The sequence below is a fragment of the Rhipicephalus microplus genome, chromosome 4 (assembly GCF_043290135.1).
Source record: "Rhipicephalus microplus isolate Deutch F79 chromosome 4, USDA_Rmic, whole genome shotgun sequence".
In the NCBI taxonomy this organism is placed as follows: Eukaryota; Metazoa; Arthropoda; class Arachnida; order Ixodida; family Ixodidae; genus Rhipicephalus; species Rhipicephalus microplus.
Genome location: NC_134703.1, coordinates 150,540,187 through 150,556,831, shown reverse-complemented (window position 1 = coordinate 150,556,831; position 16,645 = coordinate 150,540,187).

Genomic DNA, 16,645 nt, shown 5'->3' with positions numbered 1-16,645 from the left:
GGAGTTGCACAAAAGAGATACCGCTGTGACCTAAAAAGCAGAGATGAGGACGTCCGCGACGACGATCACCTTTTTGGGTGAGCGAGGGAGATCTATGAATGTCGTGCTGAATGGAAACAAAACGAGTTAAGCACGAGCACAGTCGACAGCCACAGTAAGTCTATTGTTACACAAAACGCACATCCGCTTTGATGTGAAACGTACGAAAAATTAGAAAGGAAATTCTAGGATACAGGAAGCCAGCGGCACTGCACTGCGGTGACAGAAAATAGAACACTCCGACATGGTATTGTTTGAGAGGCTATGACAGTCAGTTGAGCCTCAATGCATCTTCCTCGCAGCTGACATATGATGCATTAAGAAATGCATTAAGAAATGCATTAAAAATGCTCATATGATGCATTAAAAAATTTACGTGAAGTTATAACGCATGACCGACCATACATATATGCTCCACCGGGCAGCGACTTCTTAGGTTTTTTGGAGATTAAAAATTCTTGCAGGTAAATTTGGCTTCAATTTTCCAGCAGACTGCTTTACTTAGGAATATCTAGGAAATACTCTGTGGGTTCTAGGAAATAAATGTGGATCCTCCCGGTCAAATCGTGCCATGCTCTCATTTCGAAGTCAGAGCGGTCGGGAGCGCTCCGAGTCAGAGGCTGACGCTCTGAAAGAATCAACCGAATGTAGTCGGAGCGCTCTACCAACTGAAGGCGCAGCCACTTTTTAAAGCGCTCTAAAACGCCCAACCAAATACGCCAATAAACATCGATTGCCAGCAAAGATGTTGCAAATGGAGATGTGTCAGTATCTAGGCATAAGTTTTTGTTTAATCTGTAATTGTTCATAATAATTAAGAGAACATGAGGGAAGGTGGAGCTTTTGAAGAGTGATTATTGGACAAAAGAGCATGTCTGAGTTACTGCCCTGAAGAAGACTGTTGGAACATTGGCCCCGGCAACATTATGGGCTCAAAGTAATCAATTATATTCAATAGTCCCTCATAATATATCTTTGGGGGGGGGGAGTAATTAGGTGCTCAAATCAGTTAAGTATTTAGTATTTTTTGTGGGAGTAACTGTAACTGGTTAGGTTTTGTCCAACGTGCACGTATTTGAAGTTGATGGCTGAACAATTTTTTGTTTCTTTTTTTTACCCTATTTTCACATCTTTTTCTGCTGGCCTGGCAAAGCATACAATTTAACACTTGTATTGTAAATTAACACTTGTATGCAAGCTTGATAAGCTTGATGTGAATCTATTGTGATAAAAAGTGCACTGCTTCGAGACAAAAAAAAAAGCACAAGAGCAATGTGTTCTTTTGTGGCTGTTTTTGTTTTCGTTATGATGTATTGCGTTGAAGCACCTTCGATGCACATGCAGCATCTCTGGAAACTTTTGCCAACATCGTACTGCATAATGAGAACTATTTGTAGGAACGATATTTATTTTGCAATACCGACCTTAACCTCAAAATCATCATAGGCATTTGTACGCCATGTTCAGGGGGCCGTGTGGCAAAGGAAGAATGAAATTTTGCAACATAACTCAAGTGCATGTGTTCAGCCTGCTAAGCAAGATTGAATTGGATTTAAACGGGCCAGTGTTGCATGGAAGCGGTAGAAGATCAGGGTGTGGGGGTGTTTTTCTGGAATTTGAATTCGAAGGTTTGTGTGAAATTGAGGAGTGCACTTGCATGGAGTAAGCAAAAAGGCGTGCAATAGCCATTGGCTTGGTTTTTATGCATTTTCAACACTCCAACCACGTAAAGTTTAAAGAAAAAGATTTGTTGAAAACTTTTTTCACTTATTCTTGCTGAGAAGCATTCCACTTTCTCTGTGGTTTTCGTTTATAGTAGACAAAAAGCGCTCAAGTATGTGGCATTTGAAAGTAACTAGCACTAATATGTTACCTTGGCAACCACAGGGTGTAATATAAGTCATGTTATGAATTTAAAATTATATTGCCCCGCCGCGGTGGTCTAGTGGCTAAGGTACTCGGCTGCTGACCCGCAGGTCGCGGGATCGAATCCCAGCGGCGGCAGCTGCAATTTCGATGGAGGCGGAAATGTTGTAGGCCCGTGTGCTCAGATTTGGGTGCACGTTAAAGAACCCCAGGTGGTCGAAATTTCCGGAGCTCTCCACTACGGCGTCTCTCATAATCATATGGTGGTTTTGGGACGTTAAACCCTACATATCAATCAATTTAAAATTATATTGGAATAACTCGTTTGTTGTGTGAGTTAGTGTGAGAATACATTTGATTAAATATGCAGCACAGACAAGGGAGAAGTATTAATTCCTCATCATTGCTTGCGAATTGGCACAGCGCTCGTTTTGCCTAATTCTTGTCCCTCATGTGTACCACACTGCATGCTCAAATATATATGTTATCAGGGTGACTAACAACCTTAAAAACGTGGAGAAGTCAGGAAATTGGGACACTTCTGGAAAAGTCGGGGAATTTCTGAAAAACCTGGCCAGGTCTTGGAAACTGACAGGAGTTCTGTGCAGCTGTCACAAGAAATAAGCATTACCATTGATCAAAGCTTAAAAAGTCGCTCTTCCAACTGCAACTACAGTGAGCTGCTAAAAGAGTTGTGAGAAAAACAAAACTTCATAACTGTTGCTTCTTAGTGTAAATGCAAAAGGATACACCGACCCATCGAACTCAAAGTTTACTGACATTTCGGCACCCGATATAGGACAGAGCCTTGTTCGCAATAAAAGCCATAAGAAAGGCACAGCGTACTTAACTACAACTAAATACGTGACGTAAGCAGGAAGAGTACGTTGTCAGAAGCGTCCCATCATTCCTGTTCAGCGTATGTACAGTCGTCTGTATCTGTATTCCAAATGCAGGCATAATGCAAGCTTCTTTTAAGTGCGGAGCATTTTATAGTCACACCTACTCGCAAATCCAGCTTTGACAGGGGTGTCTATACCTATACTGTGCATGCGTCTCACGTCTCATGCCCTCTGTTGCTCCCCCCCCCCCCCCATCTGTCGCCTCACAAGACCGATGCTGGCAGCGTCTGCTTGTAAAAACTGGCTGCTCGTGCTGTACAACCGTTCACTGGCCACCCCCGTATATGTAGGCATTGGATCGGGCATTCGTAATTCAGTCAAGGGCGCCATTACTTGGCTTTCGCTTGACTTGACACTTTTCACAACTCGAATACATGCGATGAAAGCAACAGTACCCTCAACCAGCAGTGGGGCACAACCTAACATCAGTGTCCCACCACTCCTTGAAGGCAACGCTTCTCCTTCGTTCAATAAATACAAATAATAAAAACGAAAAAACAATTCAGCATTCTCAAACCTTACCCAATTATGCATTATTCACGCGGTATCCCACCACTCTGTGACGCATTTACGTGAGTCTCCCCCCCCCCCCCCTGTGGCAAGATGCGGGTTTTTTCTTTGTCCAGAACACACGCGTTTGACCAGTCTATTCGTGGTCTGTAGATTCCGCGTGTTCCGTGAGGGCAGTCGAGGCCACACGTTGTTTCGTGGTGTCATATTTGTGTTTAACTCTTTTCTTGAAATCACCAGTTTCACCGATGTACTGGTTGTCACAGTTGTGGCCGCCTATGGCATAAACAAATCCAAGGAAATCTCTGCTCGGCAACTTCTCCTTCACATTGGCTAAAGCATTCCTTAGCTTCCACATTGGCTCATGCACTATTTTGATGTGTGTTGCTTCTAGATATCACACAGCCTATCTGACTTTTGAACCACAACACTACTCACGTCTTTAAATTTATGCATGTTTGTCTAAGACACGATTTCGGCTCGACTTCAAGGCCGCCTGGTTTGTTTAGGCTACAACTGCCGTCAGCAGAAGCTTGCCTGGCTACTCATGGATTTATTAATATATATTATTATTATTATTATTATTATTATTATTCGTGATGCAACAGCAAACGTCCTCAGCTACACACTTGATGCTGGTGACTCGTGTTATTTTTATTTTCATTTTTTATTTGAAATACTTTACAGGTTCTATTACGGAGCATAGAGTAAGAGGGGTACATAGGAAGAATGCTAGTAGGTGATACTTCTGCCACAATACAAAGCAACTATAAAAATCAACTACAGAGCAACTACTAACTAATAATAATACAAGGCAAGTAATAACATTGGAACTAATAACAGTGGTTGCAAAAATGACAAGGAGGGGCTTAAAGTATCAACAAGAAATTCCCATCCGAAAAACAGCACAAAGCACAAAAACAGAATTCAAGGAGGTTGTACAAAGCTGGTGCAGTGATGACGTAGTGGTTAGAGCATCCGCCTCGCATGCAAAAAGTTTGTGGTTCAAATCCCGGTGCCGCGCAGTTCCCAACCGGATAAAGAAAATCCGTGTGGTGATGGAACTACATTATAAGGCCTGGGGAGCGGCCTCACCGGTAACCACCGCCGAGAACGCACTCCCTCACCAGAGAAAGATTGGCCACCCTGGTGCAGTATCTGGCCACTACCTCCCCCATGCATACGTCAAAAAACTCACGGCCCTCAGTCCCCAGCAGCTGCGAAGCAACTGACCACGGCAGTGATCAGATCTGCAACACAGCAGAGGGTGCTAAGAATCTCTGGCTTCAGACAGGCCGCCATTAAAACCTGAACTTGGCAACGTTTAACGCTAGAACCTTATCTGGTGAGGGAAGTCTAGCTCTACTATTCGAGGAGCTAGATGGTGTTAAATGGGATATAATAGGGCTCAGTGAGGTTACGAGGACAGATGAGGCCTATACGGTGCTACAGAATGGGCAGGTCCTTTGCTATCAGGGCTTGGCTGACAGAAGAGAACTGGCTGTGGGGTTTCTAATTCACAGAAACATAGCTGGCAACATAGAGGAATACTATAGAATTAATGAAATAGTGGTAGGTATCGTAATTAAACCGAATAAAAGATACAAGATGATGGTGGTACTGTCTTACGCGCCCCCATCCAGCCATGATGACGTTTCAGTTGAAAGCTTCTATGAAGACGTGGAATCGGCAATGAGTAAAGTAAAAACACAGTATACTATACTTATTGGAGACTTTAATGCAAAGGTAGGGAAGAAGCAGGCTGGAGACCAGGCAGTAGGAGATTGTGGCATCGGTACTAGAAACGTCAGAGGAGAGCTACTAGAAGAATTCGCAGAACGCAATAATTCACGGATTTTGAATACCTTCTACCCAAAACGAGGAAACCACAAGTGGACATGGAGGAGACCTAATGGCGAAAATAAGAACGAAATAGACTTTATAATGAGTGCACACCCAGGCATCGTGCAGGATGTTGAAGTGGTTGGCAAGGTACGATGCAGTGACCACAGAATGGTGCGGTCTCGCTTTCGCCTACACTTGAAGAAGGAACTACAGAAACTGATACGCCAGGAGCCAATCAATGAGCTGGCACTGAAAGGGAAAGTACAGGAATTCAGAGTATCACTTCAGAATAGGTACTTGGCTCTTAGTGAGGAAATCAAGCTTAGCGTAGAAACAATGAATGATAATCTGACGAGTGTCATTACGGAGTGTGCAGTGGAAGTCGGAGGCAGGATAGTTAGACAGGACACTGACAAGTTTTCCGAGGAAACAAAAAATCTCATTAAGAAGCGTCAAATCATGATAGTCTCAAGTACAACAGACAAAATAGAACTGGCAGAGCTTTCAATGTTGATTAATAGGCGTAAGGTATGCGATGTAAGAAGGTATACCATGGGGAGAATTGAACACGCTCTGAAGAACGGAGGTAGCGTAAGCAGTGAAGAGGGAACTTTGGATGACAAAAATCGAATGTAAGCACTAAGGGACAAAGAAGGCAAAATAACTACCAATATGCATAGGATAGTTAAAATAGCGGAGGAGTTTTACAGAGATCTGTACAGTAGCCGGGATAACCACTACTTCAATACTATAAGAACTAGCAGTAACCCAGATGACACCCCACCAGTAATGATAGAAGTCAAAAAAGCTTTGGATAGCATGCGAAGAGGCAAAGCTGCTGGTGAGGATCAGGTAACATGCTGAAAGATGGAGGACAGATTGTATTAGAAAAACTAGCCACCCTGTTTACGAGGTGTCTCCTGACGGGAAGAGTACCAGACTCGTGGAAGAACTCTAGCATCATCTTAATAAATAAGAAAGGAGATGACAAGGACTTGAAGAACTACAGGCCGATTAGCTTGCTCTCTGTAGTATACAAGCTATTTACAGAGGTAATTGCTAACAGAGTAAAGAAAACATTAGAATTCAATCAACCAAAGAAACAAGCAGGATTTCGAACAGGCTACTCAACAATCGACCACATTCATACTATAAATCAGGTAAAAGAAGAATGCTCAGTATATAACCAACCACTATACATAGCATTCATAGATTACGAGAAGGCGTTTGATTCAGTAGAAATATCAGCAGTCATGCAGATACGGCGTAATCAGGGCGTTGATGAAGCATATATAACCAGTCTGAAAGAAATCTACAGGGGATCAACTGCTACCTTAATGCTTCATAAAGAAAGCAACAGAATACCAATCAAAAAGGGTCTAAGGCAGGGGGACATATTCTCCCCAATGCTATTTACCGCGTGCTTACAGAAGGTTTTCAAAAGCCTAGAATGGGAACAGTCAGGAATAAGAGTTAGTGGAGAGTACCTTAGTAACCTGCACTTTGCCGATGACATTGCATTGCCGAGTAACTCAGGGGGCGAATTGCAACTCATGATTACGGAGTTAGACAAGGTGAGCAGAAAGGTGGGTCTTATAATTATTCTGCAGAAAACGAAAGTAATGTGCAACAATCTCGAAAAAGAGCAGCGCTTTGAGATAGGTGATAGTGCACTTCAAGTTGTAAAAGACTATGTCTACTTAGGGCAGGTAATAACCACGGAGACAAACCACGAGATTGAAGTAACTAGAAGAATAAGAATGGGGTGGAGCACATTTGGCAAGCACTCTCAAATTATGACAGGTTGATTGCCACTATCCCTCAAGAGGAAGGTATATAACAGCAGTATCTTGCCGGTACTTAGCTATGGAGCAAAAACATAGAGGCTTACAAAGAGGATTCAGCTTGAATTGAGAACGACGCAGCGAGAAATTGAAAAAAAATGGTAGGTGTAACCTTAAGAGACAAGAAGAGAGCAGAGTGGATTAGGGAACAAACGGGGGTTAAGGATATCATAGCTGAAATCGAGAAGAGGAAATGGACAGGGGCCGGGCATGTAGCGCGTAGACAGGATAACCGCTGGTCATTAAGGGTAACTATCTGGATTCCCCGAGAAGGTAAGCGGGTTAGGGGAGACAGAAGGTTAGGTAGGCAGATGAGATGAACAAGTTTGCGGGTATAAATTGGCAGCAGCAAGCACAGGACCGGGTTATTTGGCGGAACATCGGAGAGGCCTTTGTCCTGCAGTGGACGTAGTCAGGCTGATGATGATGATGATGATGATTATGATGTGGGTTCAGTGTTGAGGCATGATGAGCTTGCAGCAGTTCGCGGTGCACTTCGAAGTATTTAACAAAAGTCGCCACTAACATTAAGCATGCTAATCAGCCCTGCAGTGTGTTACATGAGCTTCACGTCATGGTGCACAATACGCAAGTAACATTGCATTTAAAAAGGCTATATGCACTTAGAAAACGATGGACACGACTTGATTTTTCAGTAGCTTCCAGAACACTGTGGCATCAACGGAAACGGATATGCTGGCGATTCTGAGAGGAAGCGTCATGTAACTGGCGTGAAAGGAGCTACTTCAGCACGAAGAGCCCGTGGAGCATTAAAGGTTCGCTTGCTCGAGCATGATATAACACACTCACTGTAGTATACACTGAAATTAGTGCATACCCGTCTTTACCATCTGAATCCGCCTATTCGACTTGAATATCCTTCCGCACTAACCCGATGCAAAAAGCAGTCCTCTACCGCATGTAGATTTCTGCAACCCATTTCTGCAACACATTTCTGAGTTATATGGAATAGTACAACTATTCGCGCATGAAGTTTCAGGACTCACGTGACTCAAGATCATTGCTTCAATTGCTTTTCTTCTTTCCTTAGCCCATCAGCGCCCTGCGAGCTACGCATGTAGGGTTACTGCGGTTACAGGTCACTTACTGCGGTTACAAATTACTGTGGTTACAGGTCACCCATTAGCGACAACATGATGTTCGCTGTAATGGCAACATGAGTAAAACCATTAGTATACTATTTGTAATAGTCATAAAACCTGGTAAGGATCTGCTTCGTACAGTACAATGAAATAACAACAAAAAAGAGCATGCTGGTATATATACATAGAACCATGCAGGCTTTAATAACGTAGCTCACAGATGCAAAGCACAACAAATTTATCTAAGCTTTTCAAAGGCACGATACCACAGGAGTGGAAACTCGCCAATGTAATTTTTATTCCTAAACCGGGTAAAAAACTCCGTTTCGAGAATATTAGGCCGATATCGTTAACGTCTTGCGTAGGTAAGCTCATGGAGCATGACGTTCAGACGCGGCTCAATAGGTGCATGGAAGACAATGGTATGTATCCGGACACCATGACCGGTTTTCGACCCCGACTATCAGCGTGCGACGTGATGCTACAGCTCAAGGACCAAATTATGGACAAGCCAACGCGAGACACAAAAGTTATCGAGGGGTTAGATGTGACAAAAGCATCTGACAACGTGAGGCACGTATCGATCTTGGAGAATCTGAGCTCCCTGAACGTCGGAAAGCGAGTTTATGACTACGTCAAGGACTTCCTTTCGAAGAGGACAGCCACTTTAAAAATCGGGGAAGAATCCATCGAGGTCAATAAATTAGGCAATAAGGGGGCACCTCAGGGCTCGGTGATATCACCCACCCTTTTCAAGATTGTGATGTTGAAACTGCCTGAACAGTTAAAGGCTATTGAGAATTTAAATCACACCATTTACGCGGACGACATAACATTATGGATGAACAAGGGCAGTGAAGGCCAAATTGAAGGCTCTCTGCAAATTGCCATTGATAAAATCATAGAGTACCTGGAGCCCAAAGGGCTTAAATGCTCGGCCGAAAAGTCGGAACCACTCTTACTCATGCCCGCCGGAAAACGGCGGCTCCACAACACGCCTGAAGTGGACATCCACTTGTATGTTAACGGCACAGAATTCCCCGTGGTTGACAGTATCCGTGTCCTTGGACTAAGGATTCAGGCGAACCGTAAAAATTCTGAAACTCTTGCTAGGTTGGAAGCCAGTTCTAATCAGACATGTCATCTCATCAGACGAATAGCAAACAGGCATGCTTGTATGAAGGAGGCGAACCTTCTTACATTAGTGCAGACCTTCATAATAAGTAAGATAGTGTACGTGGCACCTTATTTAAAATTAAACCAGGCGGAGCGGGGCAAACTCGACACCATTATCAGGAAAAGTGTGAAAGTCGCGCTCGGACTTCCCCAAAACACGTCAACTGACAAACTTATGAAGTTGGGGGTATCTAACACACTCGATGAGCTAATTGAGGCTACTGTGACTGCACAACATCAAAGACTACTTGGATCTAAAACGGGGAGAGCAATATTACAGAGGTTAGGCTATGAGCCCACGCGTGAACAAGCGCGTTCAAAAGACGTACCGATACAGATCAGGGACAGGATAAAGATACCTCCACTACCCCGAAATATGAACCCTACCTTTCACGAAGGCAGGCGTAAAGCCAGGGCAAAGGCATTTCAATCTAGATACACCGGTCGACAGGACGTCGCGTATACAGACGCTGCGGAATATGGAAGCAAAGCGGCACACACGGCAGTGGCGGTCAGGGAAGATGGTGGCCTGATTGCGTGCAGCACAGTCCTTGGTGTCGAGACTGTAGAGGCCGAGGAAGTGGCCATAGCTTTGGCCATCAGCCAAAAGGGAATCAGGGTGGTCATCAGCGACTCCAAAAACGCTGTGAGAAATTATGAATCGGGAAGGGTGACGAAGACTGCCGTCCGTATATTGAACATGGTAGGAGTACCCAAAGAGCAGGTTCTGCTTGTCTGGGCTCCAGCTCACCAAGGACTTAGAGGGAACGAGGAGGCTCATTCTCTCGCCCGAGGTCTCACCGACCGGTCGACTCCTGGAACCTCCCAAGTTACCGAACAAAGAAGCGAGTATATGCGCACATACCATGAAATCGTCGCACACTACAGGCTGAATCGGCAAGTATACCCGAAAGCGGACAACTCACTAAGTAAGAAAAACGAGGTTTTGTGGCGAAAGTCCAAGACCGGGGTTTTTCCAAACCCCGCACTTTAGAGCAAGTGGCACCCCGCAGTTTTTCAGTCCCAGTGTAAATTTTGTGATGAGGTAGCGAATTTGGTCCACATGGTGGGGACATGTCCAAGTCAAAACGATGGTTCTCACACTGTAGAATCCTGGGAGGCCCTGCTCTGCAGCCCAGATCCCAACGTCCAGCGCGACATCATCAGTGAAGCCCTTGCTGCTGCCACGTCCCAAGGAATTCCGGCCGACAGCTAGGGGCGACGGGCAATGCCTGAACAATTGACTGACTTTTTAATAAAGTTTCTCTCTCTCTCTCTTCAAAGTCATTAAATGAGGATTACGTTAAAAAGGCACTAATATGTTCATGCCGCATAAAAAAACAGCGTTTTGTAAGACTTAATGCACTATACAAAAATTAAACGACTCTTAAGCTTCACCTGTAAAAGTTGAACGCGATTGTAATATATCCACACGCATACGCGCACGCAAGCACGCACGCACGTACACGCACACGCACACGCGAATGGTCACCGTTTAAATCCCTAGCCTGCCCTCAACTCTCCATTTTCTGTGTAGACCTAAAGTGTGCCGCGAAAAGAAACCTCCGGCTACAATGTTTATCACGTCAACCTTTTATTTTGGCTAACGGCCCACATTGCTTTTTCACTTACAACCAAAGACATCGGCGCCAGCACCACCACAAACACCGAAAATTTCTGCAAAGCGAGGTCTTCGATGCCATCACGTTAAGTGGAGAGGACCCTGAGCCTTGACCAAAAGAAACACTGACACGACTGGAAGAGGTCACGAAAGGAACATTTATCGTTTCCTTGATACGCAGTGTCATCAATCTCCACACACCAGAGTCAGGTAACACGTATAAAATATTTTTACACCTATAAAATATTTTATTTTAGTTTTAAAGTTTTTATCTAGCCCCTTTGCAATGGATATTAATCTGACGAGTGAAGGTAGTGTCTCAATTTGTGAGCTCAGCGTCCTCCGCGCATCCAAAATCGCAGAAATTACTCTCAGTGTGACTGGACTACAACGTGCTCTTCGTTGTTTGCGTGCACTACTGATTTTCCGCTAGTGCGTTGTAAGTTGCTGTCTTCACGGCTTTGGTTGGGGGTTGCCTCCATAAAATCGTATACAATCCTCGTTGGATTGATCGACACAGCGCAATGCGACGTATGCGGCACCGACATGCGACGGTGCCGCATCAACCATCTGCTTTGCCGTTGCCCTTCATTTGCCTCTGAGATACGAAAGCTTTCTGACGCATTGCGATAACTGGATGATCGCCCACTCTCCGTGCAGAAACTGCTGGAGCACTGTCCTGGTCCTTCGTCGGCTCAAAAGGCAAAGCCTTTGTGCGGTTTTTGAGGGCTACAGGTTTTTGCGAACGCCTTTATATTTTGTGTAGTGCCACCGCTGCATACGCGTCAGCCCACTGACTGACAACTTTTGTCTCTATTTCTGCTCTTCCCTTTCTCATACCTGTATACTCCCCTTTCCCATTCTCCCACGTAAGGTAGAAAAATAGGAGGAAAAGAATGGCAGGGAGGTTAAACAGTATATATAGCGGCCGGTTCGCTACCCTGCGCCTGGGAAGGCGATGGGGGAGATGAAAGATAGAGAAGAGAAAGGGAAGAGGGAAAAACACAGCACATTAAGCAGCACATGCGCGCACAGTCAGTGATAGTCCAGTCCTGTCTTTCGTGGAGTGTGCCACTGCGGTTACAGCCACTCGTTCAAGTCCGTGTCGCGTATAAATTTCAACTGTGCCTTTGTCCCCTTCTGTTGAAATGTCTTCTATCGGGCACTTGAATAAATAGTGTCCACGTACATTTGGCTGTTGTCGATGCACGCAAGAACGGACGCCAGTGACTCTCTCTGGATGTCATAGAATGTACAGTCGCACAGGGTGTGGTGTAACGTCCCTTCGCGACGGCAGGCATCGCATAGAGCGTTGTCGGCCCTTCGTATGATAAATGAATACGTTTTTGTAAATGCCACCCCTAGCCATAAGCGATGAAGAAGGGTGGCTTCTCTTCAGTCGAGCCCAGGGGTCATGCGAAAAGCCATCAAAGAGCACAGATTTGCTACCCCAACGTACGGTAGCAAACCGGGCATGTGCTTGGTTAACCTCCCTGCCTTCACTCTTGTTGTCCTTGTCCTGTCTTCACATGACGTTACACTGGTCTGACACGTCTCTGAAAAGCCAGTCTCTTGATATCGAAGCCGGAAATGTGTTTTCAAGATAAAGGTAACAAAAATATATTGGTCGCATTATAAAATACAACGGTAGTCGTTTTAGGTTTCTCAACATCAGCTTTTTTTTAATTTCAAACAACAATTCTGAAATTTTAAAAGTTTGTACACTCCTTTAGGTGTGGTGTCTTTCTTGGCTTTACCTTGGGTATATAGCAATGCTGAAACGTATTTAAAAGTCCCCTTTCTGTTGTGGCAGGCAGCGCAGCGATCCCAGCTGAAAAGCAAACTAGACGTAGTCTAGTTATCCTCTCTACCTTTCCTATCTGGTATTCCTTCTCTTTCTTTAATTCAGAAGAAATAGAACAGAGGAATAGAAGAAAGAAAAGGAATGCCGGATAGGAAAGGTAAAGAGGATAAGTAGACTACGTCTAGTTGGCTATCCTACACATGGGGAGGGGGAAATAAGGGAGTAAAAAAGAGAGGACAGAAACCTGTAATGTTCATCCTGGAACATTGCCAGCCCATATCGTCTCCGGTTACAGAGTCATTCGCCACTGTTTATTAAATTTCTTAGTGGCTGTAATGCGTCTAATGCATCTAATCAGCCATAGGGTAGTGATTATTAGAAGGAGAAGTTACATGTTAATTCGTGGGAACAGTAATGAAGTCGCAGGTCATCGTTGCCCCAGTGAAAGATACGTATCAGTCGAATAATGTGAGACAAAAATATTGGAATGTCTATTCAGTGTAGCGCTCATCACAGAAAGTGAAAACATAATAAAAAAATACAACAGTTATTACATGGTACTTTGTGTTCTAAACCAACTCGCTGCTGTTATGCAAACTGCACCCAAAGCCTTACGTAACGTGAGCTCCACAGCAAATTTTCGCTCTCTCAGTGAACGGCACTTCTAACCCAGCAGATTATTTGGGTAGGTCGCAAGGACTACTACATACATGCTGGCACATTCATTTAAACTCTATCTTCTCAGACAAGGCGCGAATATAACTTTCTTAGAAGGTCCATGCTCTGATAATGTTGGGGGACTGAGGTGTTTCAGGTACAAGAACAAAAAGTTAGAGCAGCACAACAGTATAGTCCCTATTTCCTGTCCCACTTTTATTGCTGTGCTTGTTCCTCTCTTGTGGAGTAACGAGAGCATAACAGTAGCTTCTGGAAGAGTTGGCTCTACACGAAACTAGCACTTAGTACAAAAACACCACGTGATTCAAAAACAAAATTCATAAGGGTAAATATAAAAACGGTAGACAGAGTTTTAAGCTTTGGTTATCAGAGAGAGAGAGAGAGAGAGAGAGAGAGATAAAGGTGCAAGGAAAGGCAGGGAGGTTAACCAGACTCACATCCGGTTTGCTACCCTGCACTGGGGAAAGCATGAAGGGGAGAAAAAAGGTTGCAGAGAGATGAGAAGGTACACACAATCACGAGCACACTCGGGGAGCACACACAGTCCACAGGCGGTCGCTCAGGTTTGTTGACATTAAGTAAAGTAAAATTATCAGGCTATCTTTTATACCTTTGTGCTAACATGAACGCATAATGTCAGCACAGCTGAGTGGACACCTCTATACAATGCTGACTACTGCACAGCAGCTTTACAATAATATTCGCAATATTATCATTCGTAAAGTATGGCCCGCTAGCTTTGAAACACAACTTGGATACCCAAACGATAGCGTACCACGCCTGGACATTGGCTACAAATGCTAAGCGAACCAAATTTTCGTGTCGTATTCAAAAAGTACCTATAGAATTCTCACTCATAACACGTTCCAGTACATTGAGCTTTACAAACTCACCCTAACAATGCTATATCTCATGTGCTCGGTTACGCGACATGATAGACTGCAGCGGAGTTGTAATCTCTTAAGATAATTTCGTCGTTGCAGCCTGACAAGTTTTTCCTTTATTAGTTTCGCCCACCCTGCGGTAATCAAGAGAATTGATTTACAGGGCTCTCTTCCTAAGTTTTGCGTCGCCCGTGCAGCCACTGCAGCGCCTTGCACCCAGTCATGGATAAAGTAGAAAAAATACGCCGATCATAAACAAGTGCACTGAGTAGAGATGACGAGACGATCGAACAGCGTAATGAAAAAATAGACTCCTGAAATGCCAGCGAAGTGCTGACATTTCCTTGTTTCAGCACATGCCCGGATGACCATTTAACACGTTTATTGTTCTACTATCGCCTTATGACGCCTTATTGCACGTTTTTATTGAGATTAATTTCACCCACAGGCCTATTCATTTCAAGACACTTTTTCATTAGGTCCAATAGATGCTGTCGCCGTGCCTCCCATTAGAAGCTCGTTCGCGCAGTTTGTATAAAGAGCGAAATTTCACAGTTCCACGCTTATTTGAGCTGATTTAATTGCTTGACATATTACTTCTGATTTCACAATAATTAGTCGAATCAAAAGATGGTAGATGACATTGCGAGCAAGATGCGTTAGTTCTAATGCTACTACATTTGAGAGCTTTTCTACAAGTTGGCATACGGCTTATAACACTTCCTACATAGTGCTGTGATGGACATACATTACTTTCACGTGTGATAGTAAAACTTCGCAGGCAAAGAAGTTGCACTTGATTATGATTTGGCAATAATGCTTCGCGAACAGACATACTTCTAAGGTCAACATTCAGCACGAAAGAAGCCTTCTGGCTGTTGAAGAACTGAAGCGAATTGAGTAACATCACAACTAATATATTATCGATTCTTCGATATCAGTAATATATAGTCTGTTGTAAACACTGTTAAGTTTTTACTTTTAAAATATTCGCAGATCCTACGTACAGTGAGAATTGATGATATGCGAAGCACAACTTTAAACTCACCACAACGTTACGAGGCGCAGATAAATTCTGCTATACATGACTTCCATGTCATAATTATTATGTTTTGGCCTTTCACTTAGATTTGCCGTCCATTTACGTCACGTATTACCAAATTTGTTATACGATGAAGTGGTGATAAGACCATAAGCACGCCATGAGCGTAGCATGTAGTCATGCTTTACATGACACGCATATCATGATTGTCATGTTTGGACGTGTCATTAACCTTCGTCGTCTAATCACGTCACGTGATACCAATATATGTGGAGCTACTGAAACGGCCACGAGCGCATCATGAGCGTGGAATATTGTCATGTTCTTACATGACATGCGTGTTATAATTATCATTTTTGCACCTGTCATATACCTTCACCATCCATTGACGTCACGTAAAACCATATTTGGTATATATGGGGCTAGGAAAATGGTGGTGAGTGCATCATGAAGGACCCATTATACTCCGACGTAACGTTGACGCGCACGCAGGCAGGACGCAACCACGCTACCAGGCCCCAGAAACTGTCATCTTCCCGCGATGGCCGTAGGGGGCGAAAAAATTGAGTGCGGCGAGTCATGTGCGCGTATAGTGGAACTACTAGCTCCCCTTATAGCAGTCGAATAAGTTAGTGTGCATTTTTCCTCTTGGGGGTGCTCCACGCGGCTAAAGTTTTTATTGCAAGACTTATCAAAACATCGTTAAAAGGGGAGTTACCACGTCGTTTTTTATAAAATAATTGAATAAAATATTTTTGTGTTACTTTAAGTAATAATACAAGAGCGGTGACGGTTTTGAGTTTAAGTATTGAGATTATCCTGACGCTCGAAATGCAGCAGCCGCATCGATTGCGTTTTTGCCGGTTAATTTCTTCAAATTGTACCGTGCACGGTTAGCCATGGTACTGTTTGTCGATCGGTATTGCGAAGCTTCGTTTCAAATCAGCTTTGATATATCAATGTGAGCTTGTGTGTCAGACTTTACGGACTACTACGACGAAGCGAACGCGTGTAATTGCCTGTGAACCATGTCAGCTGCTGTGCTACACCGACGTCCTACTGCGCAGCCTCCAGCGTGAAAATTGAACGCCGGCAAATCGCTCGGAGACTGCCTACGAAGACGAAATATTCATGCACAATGTTGGCGTGTTCGTCGGTGAGTGAAAATGAGCTGCTTTTCGTCTAAGCATAGCCCTTTCATTTTGCATGCGCTACATTTTTGTCATTTCGTAAGGCTTTTCGACATTTACAGCTAATGAGACGCACACCTTGTGAATGTCTAAGATAGTTTACTTCGTTGTCCCATTCGCTGAAAATATCCCTACTGCTAA